At 41.4% G+C, this 21,041-nt stretch overlaps 1 protein-coding gene across 5 annotated transcripts in view; it reads right to left on the bottom strand.

The window, feature by feature from the left end:
* The window catches only part of LOC149260348 (Aldolase-type TIM barrel family protein), a 321,369-nt gene that overhangs the window by 171,144 nt on the left and 129,184 nt on the right, over positions 1–21,041 (bottom strand). The gene's annotated exons all lie outside the window — the stretch shown is intronic.

Raw genomic sequence — 21,041 nt, forward strand, 5'->3', positions numbered from 1 at the left:
GAATTTCCCAAAATGATTTTTGGGCCTTGGAGAACTCATGTGCTTTAGCCTCTCCACCAATTTTCATGGCTAGAACACATTCGATGCTACCACGAATCAACATATCAAAGTACATGAAAGGGGAAGTACGGGATCAAAGAATCCTCATCGAATCAATCAAGGATCCACTCATCCCTTATGTAGCAAAGATGGAGACATCAAAAGAAATCTATGAAAAGTTGGTAGAATTGTTTTCCATAAGCACTACAGGAGAAGTGATATCATTGAGAACCGAACTATACAAGATGAAGGTATCAAAGGAAGAAGGGGTATCCTCATACCTTATGAGGGTATCTCAAATAAGATATCAACTACAAGAGCTAGCAGAAGTTATGTTTGATTGAGAAATGACCACTATCGTACCCAATGCTCTACTAGATGAATGGGGCAACTTTGTATCAAGTATCTATGTTAAGAAGGAAGCCACTACATTCAGTGAACTTTGGTTATTATGTAAGATTGAGGAAACTAGGTTAAAGGCATAGAGTGACTTTGGATCAAGAGAATGAAATCAAGCATATGCAGTTATGGCTAGAAAGCAAGGGAAGTTTGGAAAGTTTGATCCTCAGAAAAAGAAGAAGATCGACATGTCAAAGATCCAATGCTATGAATGTAATGAATATGGACATTTCAAGAGGAATTTTCCTAAACTCAAGAAGGACAACAAGGAGAGAAAGGAAAGAAATGAAGCCCATGTCACCGAAGAAATAAAGGAACCCAATAAGAAGAAGTCAAAGAAGGAATATGTGATAGACCTCCCCTATTAGAAGATCTCTCACACACTTAATCTACTTTCAAGCATATAGAAGTTAGCAGTCATGATGGAAAGCATCACAAGTATGATAGGATGCATTATAGCAGTGATTGATATGGCATCAATCATCATGATAGAAAGGAAGTAGCTCATGACATCATGGAAGGATAGTTGAAGTAGAAGTTGATATGGTTGAAGCATATAGCTCATGGCATCTTCATTAGAAGCATAGAAGAATAATCTATGTAGCAATTTGAATAAAGAAAGTCATCTAGCTAGATAAGAAATCATCGCACCTCATCATCAAAAGTACTTGCAGAATAAGGATCATTAAGATCCTCCATTGGAATCTTTATTAGAAGGTTCACCTCTAGTTAGAAATTAGAAGAAGCGTCACATAGATGGTCTACATCCCACCTAGTGTGGGATCCACAAGTTGGAAGCATGATGGTATGATGACAAAAATGTGCAGCATTTCAAGTTGGTTGAAGTATTTTCATCTTCAAGAAAGGAAAGGAAGTTGCTAGAAGAAAGTCTAGGTGACCACATAAAGGAAGAGGTATGCATGTATTTGCTAACTTTGATAGATAGATAGATGAAGACATATCATCCCTTGGTCACAGATAGGATGGATAGAAGGATATATCTCATGAGCATGACTGAATGAGAAGGAACTCTTCCTCTGAATGATACAAGAAGGATACAATATACCTTGAACTCTTCTATATGATGACATGATGGGATCAACATTGTATGACCTCATGGAGAATATGAGGTGGTTGGCAACCATGGTTTCTATGATGGAGGAACTATGTATAGAAGATCCTGAGGAAGCAATATGTGAAGAAGGTGAAAGAAGAGTTCGTGAACGATGTATCTACAAGATAAGATGACAAATCAACATCTGATAACTAGAAGGATTAGCTATGGAATCTCCATGGAGAAGGTCTAAAGACTCTGATAAGTATGAAGGAAGAATAGAACCTTGGTAATGTATGTTTTAGAGATGGATTCATACATGTGTAGGATGTTGATGATAGAAGCCAACGACATGACAAAAGGGCATCATAAAGAGGTAACTTTGACTTATTGTTTATTTTGATTTTTGAGAAATAATCTTGTTGGGTTGAAACAGGGCTACCAAAAGAGAGTTGTAAAAGCCACCTACAACTAGAACTCATGAGATTGGATGGAAGATCCTGAAAGAAACATGACTTGGAAGAGGTAGTTGTATGAAGAAAAACCAGATGTGAACTAGAAGATTACTTTCCGATGAAGAAAAGGATGACATGACTATTGGTTCAACATTATTGTTCATTGAAGGGAAGTGATGGAGAAAGATCGTTGAAGCCCTACGAAGAAGTTTTGAAAGAAGAAGGTTCCATGATGAAGTTGAAGTTCATCCATGACATGATAATGTCGAAAGGAGGAGCCCTATTAGCAGTTTAGCACCATGATCTCCACCGAAGAGCTAATAGCTGATGTTGGAAACAAGTCCCTACTTAAGAGGGAGCTTGAGTATATTCCTTGTATAGGAATGATTAGATCCTCATTGGTCAAGAGGGAGTGACAGATATGGTTCTATACTTCATGTGTCATGCAGTAGACCAGGACTAACAGCAGTAAGTCTTAGTGAAGGCCATGAGGGAGAGATGGACACATCATTCTTGTCTTCATGTTATGAAGAAAGAATGGAGGATTGGGTAAGCATCTGAATTCCGATACTCTTTGAGGATGTGGTAGGGCATCGATTAGGTAAGAGTAGTCGAAGAGGAAATTCCTTGAGGATATGTTAATCCAAGACAGGAATGGTCCTAGAAGGACATACCTTGTGAACATCCGGATGGGGTATGTTCCTTGAGAGACAATGATGAAAGTGTCAATAAATCATTGGTCTCCCTAACATTATGCTCTAATCATGTGGAAAGATAGAGTTATTAGTCAAGCCCTTGCTTTGTGACAATGTTGGTTGACATGATGAGACGCACCGATATAAGCTAATAAGATAGCTTATGAGATGGATTACCAGTCTGACTCTTCTTATGAGAATTCTTCAGTATGAGAATGTCCAAGTACCTTGTATGTGTTATGGATACCTCCCTAGTTAAGAGGGAGTGTTGAAATAGGTAACTAAGTTCGGTCTTCATAAATATGAAATGCACTCTTGATTCTTGTATATTGTAAAGAGAGAATTTTATTATTATTATTTTTTGAAGCATGGGTTTCATGCTCAAGATCAATTTATCTGTAGGTCAAGCACCCACTGAGAGCTTATAGGATTTGTCATAGAGTCAAGAATTCAATTGAGTCATTGTCATATATGAAGGACCCTATTGGGCATCGTGTATCATGTCAAGAAAATTATTGTAAGTCAAAATGTGTCATAGAAACCCTCCAAGACAAATCAAACTTAACTCCAAGACAAGTCTGCCTACAAGCAGTTATTCGACCATCATGAGAAGCCTATATATAAGGCGACTTCACCCTCACTTGAGATACATCATTCAAGCACGCAAGAAGTTTGATCAAGGCAAGAATAAGACCAAAAATGAGAGAAAAAAAGAGAAGAAGAACCAAAAAGAAGAAATCGAAGTTTAGAACGTTGTTTTTGGGGCAGAATCTCTAACACGTGCGAAGAATCTAGGGCATAATTTTGTTGCAGCAAGACCAAATTGAAACCATCATAAGGAGCTAAAGTTTGGAGCAAAAATCATCAAGAAAGGAAGTCGAATTGTTAAGGAAGAGAAGGCTATTCAAGCGAAGGAGAAAGGAAGCAAAATTTCTCATCTTCCACCCACACGTGCGAGCTAGGGTTTCTGCAGTAGAGGCTGAAGTTGCAGTCAAAGAGTTGCAAGTCTAAAATTGCAGTCAAAGGAGCAGTTGCAGTTGTTGTGAAGCAAGGTTGATTTGAGTTTACCTTGGGAGAAGCAAGCTCATCAAAGAGAAGATTGACTTGGTCTTGGAGGGGTCTTTGTCAAGGGTAATGGGTCTTGGAATTCGTCATTTGAAGTTATATAAAAAGAGAAGAGTTCTTGTGGGTTTTCCTCTCAAGAAGAGAGGTTTTGGCCCTAGCTTATAGCCTATATCTTGTGTCCTCTTGTCTCATTGTTCTTCATTGTTTGGTAGTTGTTTGATGATAGAAAACACAATAATAATCAAGTGAAAGAAGAAGCTAATCAAGTTAAGTAAAAATACAACACAAGTAGTTATCAAAGTTAGAGAAATCATCTAATTAAGTTGCCCCTAGATTTCTCAACAATAATTAAGGGAATCATTTTATTAAAACAAATAATAATAATATAAGGTGATATGCATCTTAAAATGTTGCAAATATTGAAATTTCTAAGTCTAACACGTCAGAAATTCTTCCTGCATTATCTGGTTTATTTCACCCACTTGTTTATTCCTTAACAAGTTATTTAACCATGTAAATATTGAAAATAAACACAAATGCAGTCTCAACTCATATACAGATCATCAATTGAAATAATAGACAAACACACAAGGGACACTGTTATTTTTGGACAATCGTTCCCAGAAAAACACAACTTGGAAAAACCAGAGCAGCAGTTCTGAGGGTTTTATTATTAAGCAGCTTTCTTGAGTACCATTAGGGTGCCAAACTGGCTCACCCAACAGAGATTTCTATCTGGCAGTAATACCTATCTTCGGACGCAGTTATTCAGCAAGTCTGCTCCACGAAAATCCTTCCAATGCTTTTCTGAGGCTCTGTGTGAGCGTTGCTGGCCTCTGCATAGCTCTGGAACCCCTGCATCAACCCTCTGCACCTCTGCGTAGGTTCTCTGGCCTTCTGCGTCGCCCACGCAGGCCCTGCTAGCCTCTACGCAGTCTCTCTAGCCTTCTGCGCGGCTCTGTGTAGCCTCCTCAATCACTGCACTGGTCCTTCGGCACTCTCTCTGCCTCTATGCTATGCACACACTACCCCTCGCTGAAACTCAGATCACTTGTTCGAATTTTCTCAGCAAACCCCGCTCTAGAAAATCGAACTGACTGATCAATCTTGGTGTATCTCCAACTGACCCTCAAGCCTCCTCTTATACTTTTTTATGTTGAGTCTTCAACGGCCAAGATTAAATCTCTAATCAACGGCTAAGATTAGATTTGGATTGATCCATGTCATTTATACATTCTCACCCAGTTTTATATTAATACCCATTAATATTTTAATTTTCCTAAGTTTAGACTTAGGAACTCCATTTAAAATATTAATTATTTTAATATCTCTCTAACCGGGTGGAATTTCCCCAAACCATTTCTAGGTCTTGAAGATCTCATATGCTTTAGCCTCTCCACCAATTTTCATGGCTAGAGCACATATGATGCTACCCCAATCAACACTCCCTCTTAGCAAGGAATGTGCTCTAGTAATTCTCCACCACTGAACATCACCCTGATCATCCGACACTAGTACTTGTGTTGATGCTTGGCCTGCTGCCCAACATCCTCTGCATTGTTGCCTCCTGTACTGCTGCCCTGGCTCTGCCACTGTTGCTGCTACATCTGTACTGCAGCTCCCTCTGCATGCGTGCTGTTGCTGGTCCTTCCACCCAACACTACATCTACACTACAACTCTTTCATCATGTTGTATTGAGTTGCCCATAGAACTACCACTGCTAATTGTTGCACTGCAACTCAGTTACTGAGAAATAAGTAACCGATCTACCCAACTACTGACATCCTTGTCAAGCTAGAAGCCCCCTGATGTTGAAGCTACTTTTGCTACTATCCTGTGCTCCCTATGCTGCCTTTGCGCTGCTACAACACCTTTGTGCCTCTCGCATTGCTGCAACCATCTTTGTGCCTTTCTACACTACTGCAACCACCTTTGTGCCTCTCGCACTACTGCAACCCCCATTCCGCTACCACAGACCCCTGCACTTTAGCACTGCCTTGTCGCTCCATCCGCATCTTGCTTCTACCGACATTTGTCATCCTGCTATTGTCACTCGTGGCTCCCGTAGTCGGATATGATCCAAGAGTTTGGGTACCTAAAGGATCCTACCCCCCATCTTCTGTAGTCCTCCTGACTACAGCTCGATGTCTCCCCACCTCTTCTCTAGAGGTGCATGAGCACTCATGGCACAGTCGTCATCCGTCTCGACTTCTTTCTCCACCTTAGTTGGAGCTGCCTTGGTGTCAAAAGCCTCTCCCTTCCTTCTTCTTCCTAGAACACTAGGTTGCATAATGACCCAACTCCCCACAATGGAAACACTTTTCCTTAGAGATGTCCTTCCTCTTCCTCTTCCCCTATTGTCCTGCAGATGCCAGAGCTGCATCCTCCTCCTCTTTCTTGATTCGACGTCCTTTGCTACTACTCCCAGCCTTGGTCAGCCGTCTAATCTCCTCTTGGCAAAGCGCTGCCCACATCTCTTCCCATCTTGGAAGAGTAGCTCTACCCAAAATAATTTGGACAAATGTCTCCCAATCCTCGAAACTGCGTTCAAGGCGGTCCTCACCATGAACTCCTGATCTGGTTGGCCCCTATGGAAGTTAGTTGGTCCCGAATCCCTTGCAACCTGCTAAGGTATTGTTAGCCTCCTGCTGCAGCAGGTATTCATTTTTCATGATTGACATTTTCACATGCCAAATATGTCATACTTTGCAGGCTGCAGTGTTCCATATTTCCAGAACAGACCAATGAAGATGCCATGGAAGTATCCTGGTCCAAATGCCACTGCTGTATTCCATTTTTTATCACAGTTATCAGGCAGTTTTGCAGTCAAAGGAGGTACTCAAGCTGGTATTCACTAACCTCCCCTTCTTCTCATTTCCCCCAAGTCACTTACTAACATCCCCCGAGAGGTCAAGATCTGCTTGAGCCTCTCAGTTTCATCGTCTCCATGACATTCGCCTTGGTGAGGATTTGCTTCACTCAAGGACTGCTCACTCATCATCTGTGAGCCTTCTTTTCCCCAACAAAGCCTAAGGTCTTATACCTTAGCGCCCTCTTTTCATCTCCATATTAACTACTAACTTTATTATATAACTCCCTATCAGTTTTTCCCTTTCCCTATTAAAATCATGTATATAAAACTCCCCTATGCAAATATCCCCTCCCTGGCAATATAGCCATATTTCCTAAAAACAAGTCCGGGGAATCACAGTCCATCTGGGGCTGTCTTTAGCCCATCCGTGTCCAAACAGGGATTAATCTGACACCTGGCCAGATTAATAACCTCATCCCTAGCCCAAAAACCCCCAAAAAACCCATGTTTTCAGCTTTATCCCAATGTTTATCATGTAAATATATACCCCCGGCGCAAAAATATCAGAAAACCCACTCTTCGCGCCTTTAAAAACCCCATAACCCGCTTTTCCTATAGTTTTTAACCCACCGCGTGCATATTATTAAATTTGGAATATTCCTGCGAATATTCCCCGCCCTAACTACCCGCCGCCTCGCCCCGACCGCCAACCGTTGGATCGCCCGCCTCGCTGATCAACGGTGGGCGGGCCGCCCCATCCCCGAACCGCCCGAGCTTTAGCGTCCGGGAGATGGGCGGTATTGCCGCCGTACTCCCGCCACGCGTCAGGCTCTGGGCTGTGGCAGAGCGCCCCCTCACGAAACCACCATCCTCAAAAAGCAGTGCGCCCGATACCACTTACCGCCTCCTGCCTGGTGACGTCACCCCCTGCACAGTCACATCCCACGTCACTCCCCTGCCCAGTCACCGCGTCGAGTCATCTGCCTGCGTGGCCTCCTGCCATGTCACTGCCGTGTGTACCTGCCACCGTATCTGCCACGTCATCGTCCGTACATGATGACGTCATGCTGACGTCACCTCGCCACGTCAACCTGCTGACGTCACCCGCCGTACAATGCTGACGTCATCAGCACTTTTTGGGCGCAAAGGCGCGAAAATCGCACTTCGGAGCCCCGGAATCCGATTCTGAGGCAGTTTTTCGCTAGATTTTTTGGGCCTGAATGGGGAATCTTCAGGGAATCTTTTTATTCTGCGGCCCCCAGCAAGCCCGAAAGGCGCCGAATGACTCATTTTTCTTCGCAAAGCTGGCCGGAAGGAGCAGAAAACAGTTTTAAAAGAAACAGAGGCCGAACAGCGGCCATTAAATTATGAATAAGACCCACAGCACGGCAGAACAGCATCAATTTATTGCCAAAGAGTATCAGAGGAGAGCCGAAGAGTATCCGCCGAAGATTTTTCAGGGGCTCGATGCACTTGAACATTGATGAGCCCCCCAGAAAGTCAAATCAAGAGGAGTAAGCCCACCTTAGCTCTCAAATCACAGTCAGAAGCATTCAATACCGCCGAACAGCAATGGTGCAAAGACCAATGCACAGTTATGACAGATGAAAAGCACAGAGCCACCTGGACAAATATTAACTCATTTTGATACAGCTGCCCCCAGCGTAGCTCAAAGATATTTTCTGGCATTTACTTCTGGATAGGATTAGGTTAAAGTAATCAATTTTCTGTCAGACCTGTTAGGTCAGCTGTAATAGATGGTTCCAGATAAATCTTCCCTATATATACCACCCTCTGTATTGCTTTAAGGGTTGGTTGGTTGATAGTTTTTCAGTATAGACTCGCACTGTATACCTGACATGTTTTCTATAATCAAAGACTGCTGAAAAGCTTGGAGGAAAGACTGTCTGCTCTGTGTCTAATGGTTTGAAGAAGTGAATTTGGAATTCTTGTGCTGCAACATGACTCAATAAGTTTTCCTATCTCTGTTTTTCATTGATATACCGTCTAAATAGCAGAAAGAAAGAATAGTCTAGAATTGGTTTAACTGCCCTCTATGCTCATTTTCTGTTGTTTCTTTATGTTTTCCTCTGGATCAGTCATGAATATGAATTCCCTTCGGCTCATATTTCCCCTAATCCATTCATCTTTGACAGTTGTCTAGGAATTCTTAATTGCTCCTAGATAGAGCTCATTCACTTTCCCCCTTTTAAGCTTAATGAGAGATTCTTTGCTGCCTCTCATTCCTTATCCCTCATCCCATCCTTTTAAGCTTTAAGTGTTGTTTCATGAGCAACTACCTTTCTCCTTATTTCTCTTGTGACCAAGAAAACGCACCAGCAGTCCCACTCCTTGACTCCACGCCCAATGGTTTGAAGACTTACCAGACTATGTCTTGCCTCTCTACTTGAAACGTCTTCCTTCCCACCAAAAACAATATAAAACCCCTGTGCATCATACCTAGCCTAAGATCCTTTCAAACAAAGCTAAATCTAAAAGAGAGAGCCCTCTCTGACTGCAGGTAGGCTAGAACCTGCAGTCCAAAGTTGGTTTGTGGTTACCTCGGCCGTATCCTTTTCCAGAGCTTAAAGGACAACCTGAGTGATAACAGGTATAAATCTATCTTCTCACCCTTCTGCATCTTATACGACCGCAGTTGATTGTCCAACAGCATTTTCCTCTGCATGGAAGTGCCCTGATACAATGTCGTCAAGGTATCCCATATCTCCTTTGTCGTGTTCTTCTCGACAATATGTTGTACTACATGATCCTTGACCCCATCAAAGATTATGCACTTTGCCTTCGCCATTGCATCCTCATACCTTCCATTATCAGCTGGGTCGATTGGGATAGCCACGGTTCTCAAGGCGAAGCACTTGATGCGATGTCTATCCAGAACAGACAGGATCCTGGCCTTCCAGATAACAAAGTTAGACGCCCCTTCCAACCTGTCCTGATCCCTCAGTCCGTTCATTGCCATCTCCGCTCTTCTTCTAGACTTCTTCTGAGTCTCGACTTCCCTCCTAGAAGTTCTCTCCTAGACTCCCTCTGAGTCTCGATTTCCCTACTGGAAATCTTCCTGCAAACTGTCGATCCGCTCTTCTCCGATCCTCTTTGCACCTACAACTCGAATCTGGATTTCTTGGCAAGAAATCCCTCAAGGCAGCGGCTCCCCCTACCTTGGTTCTATCCCATTAGGTACTGTTCTGCTTCGACAGCAACATCAACCCACCAGCTTCCCAACCCACAATCTGCCCACAGCTCCTTAGGCCCCAGCAGCTGAAGAAACTAAGCCTCTTAGCTCTCCGCAATCCCGGCAAGGCAAAATCGCTCCTCTGGCGAACTGCATCACTCCTACTTAGCTGAGTACGATGAGGTGGCTCTTCGTGAGCCTCTTCTGCCTCTCACTGCCTCTACATTGGCCCTCTCTCTGGCTCGAAATGATGACGCAGGCCCTCTGCGTCACTCCTTCTCTGTTGCCTTCTGCTTAGGAATAGCTCTGTCTCTCAAGAGAGTTGTTTCTGCTGCAAATTTTCTTATTTCTGTTGGTGTCTTTAGTTCTCCTGTGATCTGCAATGCTTTGATACCATGTTGAAATTTCTAAGTCTAACACGTCAGAAATTCTTCCTGCATTATCTAGTTTATTTCACCTACTTGTTTATTCCTTAACAAGTTATTTAACCATCTAAATACTGAAAATAAACACAAATGCAATCGCAACTCATGTACAGATCATCAACTGAAATAATAGACAAACACACAAGGGACACCATTATTTTTGGACAATCGTCCCCGGAAACACCCAACTTGGAAAAACCAGAGCAGCAGTTCTGAGAGTTTTATTATTAAGCAGCTTTCTTGAGTACAACTAGGGTGCCAAACTGGCTCACCCAACATAGATTTCTATCTGGCAGTAACACCTATCTTCAGAAGCAGTTATTCAACAAGTCTGCTCCACGAAAATCCTTCCAACGCTTCTCTGAAGCTCTACGTGAGCCCTGTTAGCCTTTGCGCAACTTTGGAACCCCCTGCGTCAACCCTCTGCACCTCTGTGTAGGCTCTTTGGCCTTCTGCGTCACCCACGCAGGCCCTGCTAGCCTTTGCGTAGTCTCTCTGGCCTTCTTCGTGACTCCTGTTGGCTCTGCGTAGCCTCCTCAATCACTGCACTGGTCCTTTGGCACTATCTCTGCCTCTCTGTTATGCACTCACTGCCCCTCGCTACAACTCAGATCACTTGTTCGAATTTTCTCAGCAAACCCCGCTCCAGAAAATTGAACTGACTGATCAATCTTGGTGTATCTCCAACTAACCCTCAAGCCTCCTCTTATACTTTTTTTGTTGAATCTTCAATGGCCGAGATTAAATCTCTAATCAACAGCTAAGATTAGATTTGGATTGATCCATGTCATTTAGAACATTCTCAGCCAGTTTTATATTAATACCTATTAATATTTTAATTTTCCTAAGTTTAGACTTAGGAACTCCATTAAAAATATTAATTATTTTAATATCTCTCTAACCGGGCGGAATTTCCCCAAACCATTTCTGGGTCTTGGAGATCTCATGTGCTTTAGCCTCTCCACCAATTTTCATAAATAGTGCACATCCGATGCTACCCCAAATCAACAGCAAAGGACTTATATATCGAGTGAGAAAGTTTAAGCCATTCAAGGCATATTCATGCCATGGCTTGACTACATTAACAAGGCCAAAGATGCTTGCACACTCTCAAAGTTCAAAAGTGAGAAAAAATATAGATAATGACTCAATTTCCACCACACGACACTTGTAACAAACTGGCATTGATCAAACAACAACAAAAATAGCCTAACTCTGTGGAACAAAAACATGCAATTACTTAATTCACTTGTCATTTCTAGAAGACTAACATGTGGTTATAATAGCAAAGATCCAATAATGAAGTAAATCATGGCAACAAAAATCAATGCTACCATGTCAATTGCATACATTCAATATGAAGGAGTCGAGTTGAAGAGAAGAAAAAATTTGGTTTGTCTTTGTCAAGCCTATACATGGGAAATCTTCACCATGCCTTTTCGTGACAATTTTGTACTTGAGTTTATATTGAAAATAAGTTCATATCCTTTATATCTTGCATGCTTTGCATTTGAGGAAAAATTAATAATCACCCACCTCGAGTTATAGGTAACATAGAAATATTAGAATGCATATGAGACATGCATATGATAGCTACATATGCATGTATCGCATGCACTGCATTAGTACATGTGCTAACCATTTATGAAAAGTCCAATGAATGAATTATTGACATACTCAGTAAATACCTAACCTTGCCAAAATATAATGAACATATTAAGGTGGATGACTTGCTATATATACCACCATGATAATATATAATTAACATATTATTCAGAATAAAAATAAATTCATGGTATTATACAAAATAAAAGGGTAACTATAATATTATTAATTATGTTAACTAAATAAGAACTATAACATAATATTGTATTAATTATTGATAATTATTAATTATATTAATGAAATTATATATTAAATAAAATACAAAAGAATTAAAGGAAATAAATATTAACTAAAAGATACATATGTTATATTATCTAAAGGTACAAAATAACAAGGACCAAAGTATGTATGAATATTATATACTAATTATGAACTAAAAGAAAATAAAACATAAAAAGACCCACTATGCAAACTTAACCAAATCCATTATATATATTATGAACATAATATAAAGTCACGTAGCATATATGTGGCCTATGAATACAATAAGACTTAAAAGGAGCACACTGTCAACCATAGATGCAGGTGGCGGATGCATGTTCAACCATAAACCAAAGCTTATCACCTTAACCCTTTGTTGGAGGAATCTGGAAAAGGAAAATCACCGCACTGAAACAGATGAGGGCCCTATATAAGAAAGGAGAGTTTTCTTTCAGAGGGAGAGGAGGAATTTACAACAGAGAGCCACAGATAGAAAGCGAAGCCTTGACTATTCTTTAAGTTTTTGGGCATGGGGGCCAAAGTGCTTTAATTTTGAAGTATTTTGGAGTTGGGTGTTGAAAATAGTGTAACTAGGTTCGGTCTTCATTATGTCAAATCTTGGAACTATGTATTATTGTATCAAAGACTTATTTCTTTATTTTTGTGCTCTAATTGAGAGCCATAGACATGTCATGTAATGAAGACAGTCATGCATTATTGTTCATGTAAATGTAATGAATGTAAGTCCTTCTAGATCATCGATGAAACCCTCCAACGTGTACCCACAGATTCATTGCAAGGAAACTGCTCAAAGAAAATTATGGAAGCCTTCCAGATTCACGTCGACTTAATTAATTAATTAATTAAAAGGGGCATGTCGGCCTAATCTAGGCTCACGTCAGCTCAATGGATGAGAAGGTAAGCCTATATATAGGCTACGTTTGGCTCCTCCAAAATGCAATTCATTCACACTCACTCACGAAGAGGAGCAGCAGTGATAAGGCCGAAGGAAGGAAGAGTAGCTGCAGCAAGTGAGGAGGTTTGTTCCCTCATACGAATATATCAATGAGTCTGCTCTCCCTCACGACATACAGATCCGGATTAGGGCTTGACATTTCGTAACTGTATGGTTGATTTGAAAGGTTGTTCTAGCCGCAAATTCAAGGAGAAGATTGCCATTGAAAAGAGCAAAGGTATCATAGGGCTAGAAGAGCCCTAACACTATTCTCATATATGACTGCATTCTGAAATCAAAGGGTTCTGCTTTCGTTGTTTTTGAACAGTCAATGTTGTTGCCTTTCGAAGCCTTCTAATCAAGCCTAATCATCGATCTATCAATGTATGGAGGATCTACATAAAGTGCGAGGGTAGAACGAGGCTAGAAGAGCCTATCCGAAATTGTTGGTGCAGATTGTCATTCACTGCAGAAACACACAGTATGTTTGGGTACACGTCTGGAGGTATTGTCATTTGATGTTGAAGGCATTTCTGAGTCAATGTTTGGGTCATGTAACTTCTCAATAAAGATTCTATAAGAAAGAGTTCAAAGGGTTTTTCCTCTCAGATTTTGGAGAGGTTTTTGCCCTGGCGTGGTGCCAATATTTTGTGTACTTGTGTATTTTGATCTTCTTGTTTTGGTAACTATTTGAAGATAACAATAGAAAGAAGAAAAATCTAAAGAAGTAATATCTCAAGCAGCTATCACAATTAAGAGAAATTGAATAATTCAGATTGCCCTTAATTTCTCAACATGGTATCAGAGGGTGGTTCATCAAAGGGCAGAAAGAAGATCAACTCCCTCATGCAGCAGTTGGCAAGTATTGGGCTATGGTTGACAAACCTCATCAATCAAAAGATCAAGCAAGCATGGGTTTATCTAATCTCCAAATCTGACAGATCTACAAAAGCTGATGGTTTATTCTCTGCACTCTCGGGCACATTCCAAGATGAAAACATCTGGGTAATAGATAGTGGAGCTTCAAGGCATATGACAGGTCACCATCATCAACTCAAGACTCTCTCCAAGGGAAAGTCCTCCTATTCTGTGGAGCTTGGTGACAACAAAAACTATCCAGTAAAAGGCATCGGATCTACCTCCATCAAGCTTGATGACGGAAGCAACATTCATCTCAACAACATCCTCTATGTTCTAGGTCTGTGCAAAAATCTTATTTCTATTTGATCTTTAGAAGAAAAGGGTGATAGAGTAGCCTTTATAAATGGAAAGGTAGTTGTTTGGGCTAAAGATTCAAGTCTCGAAAAAGCTAGAACCATTGGTGTCCAAAAAGTCAGATTATACGGATTAGCCTCTCCTTCAAATCAAGCACTCATACATACTGAAATCAGCCCATGTGAATTATCGCATAGAAGGTTGGGTCACTAACACTTCAAAATTCTTCCAACCCTGAACTCCGTAGTGAATGGAATCCCAAATCTTAAGGAAGAACATGAAGGTAAATGCAAGGGCTGTGCATTGGGCAAGATTGCAAAGAAGCCATTTGGACATAGCACATCCCGTGCTCAAGAAATACTTGATCTTATATGCTCTAATGTTTGTGGCCCTATGACCAAATTTCTTGGAGGACATCCATACTATGTCACCTTTATAAATGACCACTCCAGGAAAACTTGGATTTACCTTCTTAAATCCAAAGATGAAGTCTTTTCAAAATTTCAAGAGTTCAAAGCCGAAGTAGAAAATCTCACAGAAAGGAAAGTCAAGATTTTGAGCTCTGACAACAGTGGAGAATACACTTCAAAGGAAATTATATCCTTCTGCAAGGAGGATAGGATTAAGAGGGAGCTTATAGTCCCATATAACCCTGAGCAGAATGGTGTAGCTGAACGAAAGAACAGGGCCATAGAAGGAAGTGTCAAAGCAATGATTCATGACCAAGATCTACCAAAATTCCTATGGGGGGGAGCAACAAAGAATGTTGTCTATATTCAAAATAGGAGTCCCCATAGGTCTCTGAATAATCAAACACCTGAGGAAGTCTTCACTGGGAAGAAGCCTACCGTGGATCATCTCCAAATATTTGGGTGTCCGGTATATATCCACATTCCCAAGGATAAAAGGAAGAAGCTAGATCCAGCAAGCAAGAAGGGAATATTTGTGGGATATAGTAATTCATCCAAGGCTTACAGAATCTACATCAAAGAAGGACATCATATAAAGGTAAGCCAAGATGTAATCTTTGATGGAAATATTGAATTTAAAAGTTGAAAAGACATTTCATCTGATTCCGATGAAGAAGATCTTCCTATATTCGAGGAAGAAGTCAACAAAGAAGAAGACAGTACTCATCAAGAAGATGAAGGTAAGAGTGAACCTGTCACTATCCTTGAAAAGAGGAAGAAACCTAATTGATTGACCTCCACACTTCAAGAAGCTGAAGGACATCAGGCAAGTGGAAAATTTAGGGAAAGCAAGAAACCCAAAAGGTACTCTGGATATGCAGCCGACATGTAAAAATTGATAGAAGATGAGCCATCCACGTTTGAAGAAACTTCCAAGCATCCTGTGTGGAAGTTTATCATGAATGAGGAATACCAATCGATAATGAAGAATGGGGTTTGGGAAGTTGTTCCTAGACCGGAAAAAAAATCTGTGGTTACTTCGAAATGGCTTTACAAGATTAAGCATGCGGCGGATGGGAGCATAGACAAATACAAACCCAGATTTGTGGCTAGGGGTTTCTCAAAAGAAAAAGGAATTGACTATGAAGAAACCTTTGCTCCTACAGCAAGATATACGACCATTCGTTCATTGATCTCCCTGGCTGCATCCATGAAATGGAAAGTCCATTAGATGGACATAAAGACTGCATTCCTAAATGGCACCATAGATGAAGAAGTCTACATTGAGCAACCTTTGGGATTCGAAGTCAAAGGTAAAGAAGGTTATGTTCGCAGGTTGAAAAAGGCTCTATATGGCCTCAAGCAGGCACCTAAAGCATGGTATGCCAGGATGGACGCTTATTTGCAAAGGCTGGGCTTTACCAAAAGTTCAGTTGATCCTAACCTCTACATCAAAGTGGTAAGAGATGAACCTGTTATCATATTACTATATGTAGATGATATTCTACTAACTGGTGTAGAGGAACTTATTTAGGAATGTAAGAAACAACTGACTATAGAATTCGATATGAAGGATCTAGGATACATGCACTATTATCTGGGACTAGAAGTATGGCAAGAACCCAATGAGATTTATTTGGGTCAAGGGAAATATGTGATTCTCAAAAGGTTTTATATGATGGAATGCAAGCATATGATGACTCTGATGATCACGAACCTGAGACTATTGAGAAACTCTGAGTCCAGTCTAGTGGATCCCACAAGGTACAAGCAATTAATTGGATCCCTGATGTACCTGGTAAATACTCGACCAGGTATATGTTTTGCAGTGAATGTTCTTAGTCAGTTCCAGATGGAGCACCATTGGGTGGCAGCCAAGCATATACTGAGATACTTACGGGGAACCTTACATCACTGCCTAAAATATGAGAAAGGGAAAGATGTACTTCTGACAAGATTTACTGATTCTGATTGGGGAGGCAGCGAGAAGGATGGAAGAAGCACTATCGGAGGATGCTTCAATCTAGGATCCTCAATGGTCTCTTGGATGAGCAGAAAGAAAGAGATAATTGCCTTAAGCAATGCTGAAGTCGAGTATGTAGCAGCATGTGAAGTCAATAGGGAAGCGGTCTGGTTAAGGAAATTGTCATCTGACTTATTTGCAGGATCGTTGGCCCTTACAATTATTCGTTGTGATAATACCAGTTGTATAAGATTGTCTGAGGACCCAATGTTTCATGGGAAGACAAAGCACATAAATAACAAGTATCATTATATTCGGACGTTAGTGCAGGATGGAGTGCTGAAGCTGGAGTATGTTCCCACAGATGAGCAAACTGCCGACATATTAATGAAATCACTTCCGAACAAGAAGCTTGTGTACTTTCGAAACAAGCTTGGTCTGGTTGACATGTCGTCCCTATTTGAGCGGGAAAGATAGACACTACATTTTTGTCTTCCAAGAAAGAAGAAGAAATGGAGGATTGGGTTATCATCTGGCATCCGACACTCCTTGAGGATGTGGTAGGGCATCCAAGACAAGAGTGGGCAAGAGGACCGATATTCTTGAGGACTAGGAACCCAAGATGAGAATAGTCCTAGTAGGGCATACTCGGAGAACACCCAGGTGGGTATGACCCTAAGAGAGACAATAACAAGTGTGTCTATAAGTCATTTGTCTCACCAACACTGTGCTCTGATCTATTTGAGAAATAGAGCGATTAGTGAAGGCTTTGCTATATGGAAAAAATGTTGGTTAAAATGATGCTAGAACATATGGATAACTAATCCGACTCTTTGCTTATGAGAACTCATGTATTGAGAATGTCCATGTACCATATATGTATGAATACCCAATGTTGCAGGAAGCGTCCCCCCTCCCCCCCGGTTCCAAGGCCCGAAGCACGTGCCGTGTGGATGCATCCAAGAAGCATCCCCGGAAGCGCGCTTCCAAAATTTGGAAGTGCGCTTCCGCCTATTTTGGACGCTTCCGCCTGTTGTGGACGCTTCCGCCTATTTGGGATGTTTGTTTTGAGTATAAATGCAAAAAAAAAAATATATATATATATATATAGCAGACGCTTCGCTTCCTAGATTTTTGGAAAATGACGCTTCCGCGTCCCCGCTTCCAACAAACATCCCCGCTTCGTCTCCGCTTCATGCAACATTGTGAATACCTCTCTAGTTAATAGGGAGTGTTGAAAATAGTGTAATTATGTTCGATCTTCATTATGTCAAATTTTGGAACTATGTATTTTTGTATCAAAGAATTATTTCTTTTTTTTTGTGCTCTAATTGAGAGCCATAGACAAGTCATGTAAATGAAGACAGACATGTATTATTTTTTATGTAAATGTAATGAATGTAAGTCCTTCTCAATCATCGATGAAACCCTACAACATGTACCCACAGATTCATTGCAAGGAAACCACTCAAAGAAAATTATGGAAGCCTTCCAGATTCACGTCGGCTTAATTAATTAATTAATTAAAAGGGACATGTCGGCCTAATCTAGGCTAATGTCGGCTTAATGGATGAGAAGGTAAGCCTATATATAGGCTACATTTGGCTCCTCCAAAACGCAATTCATTCACACTCACTCACGAAGAGGAGCAGCAATGATATGGCCAAAGGACGGAAGAGTAGCCGCAACAAGTGAGGAGGTTTCTTCCCTCATACAAATATATCAACGAGTCTGCTCTCCCTCACGGCATACAGATCCGGATTAGGGCTTGACATTTCGTAACTGTATGGTTGATTCGAAAGGTTGTTGTAGCCACAAATTCAAGGAGAAGATTGTTGTTGAAAAGAGTGAAGGTATCATCAAGCTAGAAGAGCCCTAACACTATTCTCATATATGACTGCGTTCTGAAATCAAAGGGTTCTGCTTTTGCTGTTTTTGAACAATCAATGTTGTTGCCTTTCGAAGCCTTCTAATCAAGTCTAATCATCGATCTATCAATGTATGGAGTGTTGATTTGGGGTAGCATTGGATTTGCTCCAGCCACGAAATTTGGTGGACAGGTTGGGGCACGTGAGATCTCCACTACCCAGAAAGTGTTTGGGCAGATTCTAAACAGATCAGGAGATATTAAAATAATTAATATTTTTAATAGAGTCCCTAAGTCTAAACTTAGAGAAAATAAAATATTAATATGAATCTGTGTTAAAATGGTCCAAAAGACATGGAGCAAGCCAGATCTAATCTTAGCCATTGATTAGGGACTTAATCTCGATCATTGAGATGTCAACAGGAAAAGTATAAGAGAAGGCTTGAGGGTCACTTGGAGAGCACACCAGATGATCAGTCATTATATTCTCTAGAGCGGGGTTTGCTACAGGAGCCCCGACGAGGAATAGCAGGACTGGCTGAGTGGGTAGAGACGGATGCGGATGGAGCGGCAGAGAGAACTACAGTGCAGGAGTCCCGAGACAGCGCAGAGCTAGCAAGCTGCAGCAGTGCGAGAGGCACAGGAGTGTTGCACCAGTGCACGAAGGCATAGAGAGGTGTGCAACAGTGTGAGATGCAGGGAGTTGTTGCAACAACGCAGAGGTCAGAGAGGGAGCACTTGTCAGCGGCGGAGGGTGTTTCTAGCCCAACAGGAGGCCAGTTGGGAGATCAGTTACTTACTTCTCAGTAACTGAGTTGCAGTGCAGTAGTGGGCAGCATGATGAGAGGAGGTGCAGTGCGGATGCAGTGTTGGGAGAAAGGACCAGCAGCAGCACGGATGCAGAGGTCGTTGTCGTACAAATGCAGTAGTGGCAGTGGCAGAACCATGGCAACAGTACAGGAGGCAGCAATGCAGAGGATGTTGAGCAAGAATGCCTAGCATCAGCACAGGTACGGATGCCAGATGATCAGAGTAATACTCAGTGAGGAGTATTGCCAGAGCAAAGTCCTCGCTAAGAGGGAGTGTTGATTTGGGGTAGCATCGGATGTGATCCAGCCACGAAATTTAGTGGAGAGGTTGGGGCACATGAGATCTCCAATACCCAGAAAGGGTTTGGGCAAATTCTAAACAGATCAGGAGATATTAAAATAATTTATATTTTTAATGGAGTCCCTAAGTCTAAACTTAGGGAAAATAAAATATTAATGTGTTTTAAATTTTAATATGAATCTGTGTTAGAATGGTCCAAAAGACATGGATCAAGCTAGATCTAATCTTAGTTGTTGATTAGGGGCTTAATCTCGGTCGTTGAGATGTCAACAAGAAAAGTATAAGAGGAGGCTTGAGGGTCACTTGGAGAGCACACCAAATGATTAGTCATTCTATTCTCTAGAGCGGGGTTTGCTAAGAGAGATGGAATCAGTGATCGGGAGAGCAGCTAAAGGCCATTCAGTACAGAGAAACAGAGAAGGCAGAGATTGTGTTGAGAGAGCAGCGCAGCAGCCAAGGAGAGTGACGCAGAGCCAGCAAGGGCTCACGCAGGGCCACGCAGAGGAAGCCAAGTGTTGCACAGAACACCAAAGAGGCCATCGTGTTTAACACAAAGGCCCAGAAAGCTGACGCAGGGCCTCCTAAGGGCTGACGCAAGGCCAGCATGAGATAGAGAGGGGCTGACGCAGTCCAGATTGGGCAGACGCTGGGGTTGTAGAGCAGTTTTGTGCAGAAGAGCTGCCGGAAGAATTCTCCAGGGTTTTAGTCAAAAGATTTCTCTCAAACTGTGAGGTATAGCTGCTAAGGAAATTCTCTGTTGGGTAAGCCAGTTTCGGCACCCAGATTGTACTCTGATATTGCTTAATAAGAAAACCCTCAGATAGTTGCACCGGTTTTCCCGCATTGGGTTTTCTCGGGGACATTGGTCCAAAAATAATGGTGTCATGTGGTGTGTTTGTTCTTGTTTCTTTTAGTTGTTGATCTATAATATGTTGAGCATGCACTGGTGTTTATTTTCAGTATTTACTTTGTAAATAACTTGTTAAAGAAAAATAACAAGTAGGAATAAATCAGAAAAAGTGCATGAAGGGTTTCTAAACTAAGTAAATTTAGAAACTTCAACATGGAGGATCTACATAAAGTACAAAGGTAGGCTAGAAGAGCTTATCCGAAATTGTTGGTGCACACTATCATTCACTGCAGTAACGCACAGTATATATGGTTACACGTCTGGAGGTATTGTCATTTGATGTTGAAGGCATTTCTGAGTCAATGTTTGGGTCATGTAACTTCTCAATAAAGATTCTATAAGAAAGAGTTCAAAGGGCTTTTCCTCTCAGATTTTGGAGAGGTTTTTGCCCTGGCGTGGTGCCAATATTTTGTGTACTTGTGTATTTTGATCTTCTTGTTTTGGTAACTGTTTGAAGATAACGTTATAAAGAAGAAAAATCTAAAGAAGTAATATCTCAAGCAGCTATCACAATTAAGAGAAATTGAATCATTCAGATTGCCCTTAACTTCTCAACACTGGGTACCGAGATTGTGCGCAATTTGGCAGGGAGGTTTTGGTCACTTTG

Source organism: Pinus tabuliformis, chromosome 6 (assembly GCF_031772625.1).
Source record: "Pinus tabuliformis cultivar Carrire ecotype Pingquan chromosome 6, CPIR1, whole genome shotgun sequence".
Classification (NCBI taxonomy): domain Eukaryota; kingdom Viridiplantae; phylum Streptophyta; class Pinopsida; order Pinales; family Pinaceae; genus Pinus; species Pinus tabuliformis.